The sequence below is a fragment of the Peromyscus leucopus genome, chromosome 4 (genome assembly GCF_004664715.2).
Source record: "Peromyscus leucopus breed LL Stock chromosome 4, UCI_PerLeu_2.1, whole genome shotgun sequence".
NCBI lineage: Eukaryota > Metazoa > Chordata > Mammalia > Rodentia > Cricetidae > Peromyscus > Peromyscus leucopus.
In genome coordinates, this window is record NC_051066.1 from 13,415,362 (window position 1) to 13,423,380 (window position 8,019).

Sequence of the window (8,019 nt, forward strand, 5' to 3'; positions counted from 1 at the left end):
ATTGTTACAGATAGTTGTGAATTGCCCTGTGGGTACTGGGAATTGAACCTGGGTCCTCTGGAAGACCACTCAGTGCTTTTACCTACTGAACCATCTCTCCAGCCCCAGAGATCAGAGATCCTTAATGAACTCTTCCCAAAAGAAACTTCTACACAAAGACTTCCATAGCATAAGACCAGTGAGGGCCCCAAAATGCCATAGATTCCTCTAACATAGATGGCTTCCAAAGTGGTTCTGAGAAGCATCCATGGATGCCACATTCCTGTCCAGCACCTTTGCTGGCCTCTTTATTTCTCCCAAAAGACCCTCAGAAGATGACCAGTGGTGATTAGAGCACAGACCTTCTTCTAAACGCATCTGGCTGACTTGTGCCAGCCAACTGATTCAATCCCTCCACTTTCTAGGAACTTTGCTTGTTCTGAGACCTTGAAGTCCCCTCCCTGCTCAATCTGTGGGCTATGGTGGCAGCACTGCCTTCTCTGTGCTCTCTTTCAGCCTGTGTGTTTAGGCATGGAACCTCCTCAGCACCCAGAACTCCTACTGCTCTTTCTCATAGACGGCTTCAGTTCAGGGCTGCTGGATGTTCATGAGCACTGGGATCCAACTCACAGGCTAGAAATGACCAGAGCTGAGGCTCACCTATGGAAGGGCATCAGTTTCACCCCAACATTTCTTCTAGAATCAGCTGTGATAGTGCTCAGCCACAGTAAGGATGATATCCATTTCCACCAAGGAATGACAATGACCAAGGCATCTTCAAGACCCTCAGGCCACCTTCCCTTTTCCTTCTAGGACCCAGCTCAACTCACATGCTCCCCACCTCCTGCCTTCTCCCTCTCTACATGCATCCCAGCTCTTTCTCCCTTTTAGCTCCATAGCCTCCAACCCTTGGGTCAGAACTTCATTCTTTTTATAGCTGAGCATTATTCCACTGCATGGATCAGCTACAGTTTGTGTGATGGATGACACTGGGACTGTTTCTGAACAGAGGAACCCTCAATAAACCCTACATTTTCACTTTTACTTTGTTTTATTTTGCATGATTTAGAAACAGTCATTTTGGAGGTAATACAGCTGAAAAATACATCATTGTCTCCATGTAGCTCTGCTATGTACACTGAACTGAAACCATAGAGAAAATTTGCTTGCTGGCTCACACAGGCTCGTGCTTATCAAGCACTCTTAGGTAACCCAGAATCACCTCTCTAGGGGATGATGCCACCCACTTAGGGCTGGCCCCTCCTATATCAATTAGCAATTGAGATACTCCCCACAGACATGCCCACAGGCCAATGTGGGCAATCTGTCCATTAGAACATCCTCTTCAGAGGACCCTAGGCTATGTCCAGTGGACAGTTAAAGCTAAGTAGGACACCTTACCATGCTTCTTCCCTGCTTGGAGTATGTACACCACACAGGGTCGTGACAGCTCAGGAGCCACTTCTTAGGAGATCTTCTGGATGCACTGTGCATCACTGGGAGGGAAAAGGATGTCTGCTTTGGGGAACTTGCTGGGCATGCTCACTTGAGACCCTGGTAACTTCATAGAAAGACTCTGGCTAGAGTCAGAAGCACGGCCTATGCATCCAGTCCTACCCAGACCAGGGCCAAGCACAGCAATGGCAGTACTAGAACGAACATGGCGGCTTGCCAGAGGGAGCTTGCATCTGATAAATGCCCTAACAAAAAAACAAGGGCTTGGATTCAGAATGCTTCTCCCCTTTCATATTTTTCCAGAAATGAATACATACAATCAGAATAATTTTTCAAAAGACACCCAAGTCCTTGTCCCAGAGCCTGCAGGTAGCTGACACTGGGGAACTCACCCCTCTACCTATCTCCCATCAAAGGTCAAATAAAACTGGAGTGGTGGCCACTTTCCAGCCCTGGAATCCTCCAAGGCCATGAACTGACATGGCAGTCATTCCCCTCATCTCAATTGTTCAAGCAAATGAATGTCTCTTGTGGGGTAGGTAAAAGGATAAAAAAGTGGGTTCCTTTTGGTGGGCCCTGCCACGGTACACCACTAAGCAAACACGCCACATGCAACAGAGTTAGGGCAAGAGGCTTACTGGGGGTTGGGGGAGTGAGAGAGTGAAATAGCAAAAGGCCATGTCCGAGTGGGGACATGAGAGAGGTGTGCAGACAGACAGACAGACAGAGAGAACAAGGAAGAGACAAGAGGAAGAAGAGAGACAAGAGAGGAAAGAAGAGGCAAGAGAGCGAGCTGTGCCTGGCGGGCACTGTTAAGGGGTGCACACGTCGCGTAGCTGATACAGAAGGGCACCTGGTGACAGGTGATGATGTAACTGCTTCAGCTGCAGAGACAGGAAGCTGCTGCAGCAGAAACTAGCAGTAAGTATATAAAAAACAAACACGCAACAGTCATGAAAGCCAGCAAATGCAATCCCATGAGTACGCCCCACAGAAGCAAGGCTGTGTTCAGGGGGACACCCATCCCTAAGTACTCACCACCACCTCGTAAAGTTTGCAACGGGCAGTCTGTCATCACTGTGACAAATACCTGACAAATGGTTTAACAGGAGGAGACGCAGATTTGAAGCCCCAGAGAGACCCATGCTGATCGCTGATCGATTACACCTCAGTCACAACAAGGTCAGTTTTGTTGTTGTTGTTGTTGTTGTTGTATAATTCTGTAGGTTTGAAAGACACCGTTGAGACAAACATGGTAAAAAAAAATGTGTATGCAAATCTCCCTTTGTTGTTTCTCAGGACAGCACATTAGTCGACAATTAAAATTAAAATGAGGAGTTGGAAGGATGGCTCAGTGGTTAAGAGCACTGGCTGCTCTCCCAAAGGACCTGGGTTCAATCCCCAGCATCCAAATAGCAGCTCACAACGGTCTGTAATTCCAGTTCCAGGGGATCTGATACCCTCACAAAGACATACACGCAGCTGCCCAGCTCCGCAGGTGGGCCCTCCCCCAACCCCAGAAGACCTCCACCAAGAAGGCCCAAGTCACACCAGCCAGAACAGGTGAGTGACCTGCCTAGCAGCAAAACTGTACCCATCCCTAGATCCTGCCCCTGGCAAGCCTTCCCTAAGCCCACACTATCCCAGCTAGTCCCCAGCCCTACAGCTAGACTCAACCCTAACCCCAAAAGACTTCCACCAAGCAGGCCCAGGTCACACAAGCCAAAACAGAAAGGATGAATGACCCACCTACCAGCAGAAATGTACCCATTTCTAGATTCTGCGGCCCCGCCCCCCACACACACACACACCCAGCATGACCTTTCATCAGGCCAACACCACCCCAGCTCGTCCCTGGCCCTGCTGCTGCTGTTGGGCCCTGTCTGGAACCCCAGTGGACTTCTGCCACTGAGGCACAGACTACATACACTAGCCACACTGCCCTCACCAGTCAACAAGCGGCCCTTCCCCAGAACTGCAGCAGATTCCAAGGGCCCAGACACAGTCCACACCAGCTGGAAGAACAGATGCCATAGGCCCACTAAAGTCCACACCAGTCAGAGAAACTTCCCCAGCAGCTCTACCTGAGGCCAGGCTGGGCCTAGGTACTGAAGGGACCGGGGTAAGTTGTTTTTTTCAAGTGCCAGTTTGCTAAGACCTCTGCCTCATATTATCCCACCATCCTATGTTGATTCATGTCTGGCTTCAACCAGACCCTCAGGAAGTATGTCCAGTCTAGTCGCCAATCAGGGTCCTACCCAGCCACAAGCAGAAACTGTTCTTGCTATTTTCAGTCAAACAGCCCCTGACACTGTAACAATAGTTGGTGACCAGATGTCATGAGCCAATCATAAATTGATTCCTGTATCAGTAAGAGACTATACCCAATCACTTCAAAGTACACTTAACCACCACTGGAATTCCCCTAAGCAGGCTTAAAAGGGACTGCCTTACCCTCTCCCGGGGTCGAATCCATTTTGGTTGGACCCCAGCAGTTTTTCTGTCTTGAGAATAAAGTTGCTTTCTACAATTGCATATCGGATGTCTTCTGGTCATTTGGAGTGATCTAAAGACCCTACATTTTGGAGATTCCACTGAAATTTCACCCCAGATCCAAGACCCCCAATTGAGCAGCTTTCTGGAAAGTGAGCGCTCCCCAAATTTCTGACCAATCAGTACTCCTTTTTGTATCTGTTGTCAAACTGGGGCTCTACTGAGATCAGGCAGACATGCTACTGGTTTCTGAGCTGGAGGAGGAAGGGGGATGCCCTGAACCCTCACCAGCCACTGTTGGGGTGTGGTTCTGCACCCTTTGGGCACTGAGGTGGGCTACCAGGCACCCACCGCTAGTCCCACAGCAGTGCAGGATTTTTGACTTGTCATTTTCCTTTACTTGTTGATGTGTTTGCTGTTGGTCTTTTCATGGTGATAGCTATAGAAACTTCCTTCAACATGGGCCAGTCCTCCTCTAACACCCAAGTAGCCCTAGACATGGTCTTTTCCCATTTTCAGGATGTCCATAATGCCGCCACTGTTTCCTCGGCCCAAGTTGAGCTGGGACAGCTCTGGATTTTATGTGCACTGGAGTGGTCTGCCTTTCAAGTTGGCTGGCCCCCAGGGGGATCTTTTAACCTAAGTCTTATTTTCAAGATCCAGAGTGTTGTTTTCAGCCACCCCAGACATTCCGATTAGGTTCCCTACATGGTGCCTGGCGGTACCTCTTGTTTGAGCCTCCTCCGTGACTGAAGCCTCTCATTTTCCTGCCTGAGGTTGAGGCCACTCTTCTCCGGGTCTACCCACAGATGGTGGAGGGAAAGGAGTGATAGCCTTCTGCATCTCCAGTTCTATCTCTCTCCTCTAAGCCTGAAATGGAGGATCTCCCTTCCCCCCACTACAATCCCCAACCCCAGAGGTGGTACAGGAGAGAAGCCAGAGATCCCAATATTCCACACAGTGGCTCCCTCCCTATGTCCTCATCCAAACCTTCCAGACCCTCAGCCCCTTCCCAGAGTGTGGTGGTATTATGTTCCCCAAAATATTGTGTACCTTAATAAACTTATCTGGGGTCAGAGAATAGAAAAGCCACTAGTTAGGCAGTGATAGCACACGCCTTTAATCCTAGCATTCCAGAGGCAGAAATCCATCTGGGATCTCTGTGAGTTCAAGGCCACATTGGAAACAGCCAGGCATGGTGACTCACGCCTTTAATCCCAGGAAGCAAGCCTTTAATCCTAGGGAGTGATGGTAGAAAACAGAAAGGTATATAAGGCGTGAGGACCAGAAACCAGAAGCATTTGGCTGGTCAAGCATTTGGCTGGTTAAGCTTTCAGGCTTTCAAGCAGCAGTTCAGCTGAGAGCCATTGGGATGAGGACACAGAAACTTCCAGTCTGAGGAAACAGGACCAGCTGAGGAACTGGTGAGGTGAGATAGCTGTGGCTTGTTCTGTCTCTCTGACCTTCCAGTATTCACCCCAATAACTGGCCCCGGGTTTGATTTTATTAATAAGAACTTTTAAGATTCCTGCTACACCAGAGTCCCTCATTTCCCCCTCTCCCTCCAACCCCTCTGTTCCTCCAGCCCTACCCCCAGGGCCTAGCCCACTCCACACATGGTCTGGAAAGGTATTCACTCTTCCCTCCATACCATAGTGCCACCTGATGAAGATAGGAACTCCCATCTAACTTATTTTCCATTCACCACAATTGGAGACTTCAGACTCCCTCCTTTTCTGAGAAGCCACAGACTCTAATATCCCTTCTTGACACTGTTCTGGTCATCATCAGCCTACTTGGGATGACTGACAACAGCTTCTTCAGAGTCTTTTTACTACAGAGGAAAAAGATAGGATTCAGTGAGAATGCTGTAAATTGGTCCCTGGGAAGAATGACTGTCCCACGGGTGATGAGGCCATCATAAATACAGCCTTTCCCTTAACATGACCTCACAAGGGATGGGACTACAATACCACTGAAGGAAGGGAGAGGTTAAAGGTCTATCGCCAGATTCTCAGGGGGGGGGGGTTTCCAGGCAGCCGCTAGGCAGCCCACAAATTTGTCAAAGGTAAGCCAGGTAATACAAGAGAAGACAGAGTCACCAGGTGCCTTTCTTGAATGACTGATATCATACATATACTCCACTGAACCCAGAAGCACCCAAACACCAGTGGCAGTCAATATGGCCTTTGTTAACCAGGTAGCCCCAGATATCAAAAAGAAACTCCAATGCCTTGATGGCTTTGAAGGAAAAAAAAAAATGTCTGAATTGGTAGCCATAGCTACTAAAGTTTACAACAATAGGGAAATGCCAAAGACAGACAAACTAGGGGACTGGCTCAGATCCTTCTAGCAAGAGATTAGGCCAGGGGTCACACCAGGGCCAAATACCAACAAAAGTCGTGAACTGGCAGAATCCCAGGGGATGAACCCCCAGAGAGACTTCAATTAAAGAACCAATGTGCCTACTGCAAGGAAGCAGACCTTTGGAAGGGGGAGTGTCCTCAGAGAAAAAAGAATTGGCAGGCCCAGATGACTGAGGAGGATGGAGCTTGGAACCCCTCCTCAAGCCTTGGCTAACCCTGCAAGTGGAGAGGCAGCCACTTGGAGCACATCATTCTGTGCTGAAAAACCCTTTAAGCCCTTTATCTGACAAACATTGGATGCAAGGGGCCACAGGAACAGCTCTACACCCATGGACCACCAAATGAACTGTAGATTTAGGGAAGAAGAAGGTATCTCATTCCTTTATGGTTATTCCTGAGTGTTCCTACCCCATGTTGAGGCAGGACCTACTGGCCAAAATGAAAGCCCAAATTCATTTTACTGGGAAGAGGGTGACAATCTCCCCATGGCCCAAAGTCTATGCCTTATGTCTCTACTTAGAGGAAGAATATGGGCTTTTTCCATAGACACTTACTTCAGAAATGTCTTCTTTAATGCTCAAACTCCAATATTCCATTCCTGGAATATGGGCAGCCCCCAATCATAATTACCTTAAAGGCAAATGCCCTACCTATCCAGGTAAGGCAATAGCCCATGACTCCAGAAGCCAAATTGAGCATCACTAAATATATTAACCAATTCCTAAAGCATAAAATTCTACTGCCTTTCCAGTAACCACGGAACACCCCACTTCTGCCAGTCAAAAAACCTGGGACCAATAATTATCGGCCAGTGCAGGACCTTAGGGAAGTTAACAAATGGGTTGAAGATATTCACTCAACTGTTCTCAACCCCTACAGCCTCCTAAGCTCCCTCTTCCCAGAGTTCCAAGATCACTCAGTTCTAGACCTTAAAGACCTTAAAGTTCTAGACCTTCTTCAGCCTAACCCTGGAGGCCAAGGCCAGCCCATCTTTGCCTTTAAATGGCATGATCTAGACCAGAGCTTCAGCAGGCAGCTCACTTGGACCTGCCTACCCCAACTATCTTTGATGAAGCCCCTTATTGAGACTTGAGGGATTACCAGACCTCACATCCTGAGGTAAGCTTCCTTAGATATGTAGATAACCTCTTGATTGCTTCCAAGGACCAGGACTCTTGTTACCAGACAACCAGGGACTTACTATAGGTCTTAGATCAGCTGGAACATGAGGTGTCAGCCAAAAAGGCTCAGATCTGCATCTCAGAAGTTGCGTACATGGGATACATTCTAAAAGAAGGCGAGAGATGACTAACACATGCCGAAAAACAGACTATCCTTGGTATCCCAAACCCTGAAACCCAGAGGCAGGTCCAAGAATGTCTAGGCTCAGCTGGATTCTGCTGACTCTGGATACCAGGAATTGCTGAAATGGCCAAACCCCTATGTAAGGCCACTTGTGGGACTGAAGATCTCTACTAAAGGCCCCCACCCTAGCTCTACCAGACATAAAAAGCTAAAGGGATCCTGACTCAAAGTCTTGGGCCCTGGAAGCAGCTGATGTCCTATTTATCCATATAGCTGGACCCTGTGGCCTCTGGGTGACCTGGATGCTTCCATATTATCACACCCACCGCCCTCTTGGTCAAGGATGCTGACAAATTAACTCTGGGACAGCCTCTAATCATACCCATCCCCCACTTGATAGACAGGGTTCTCAAAACCCCCC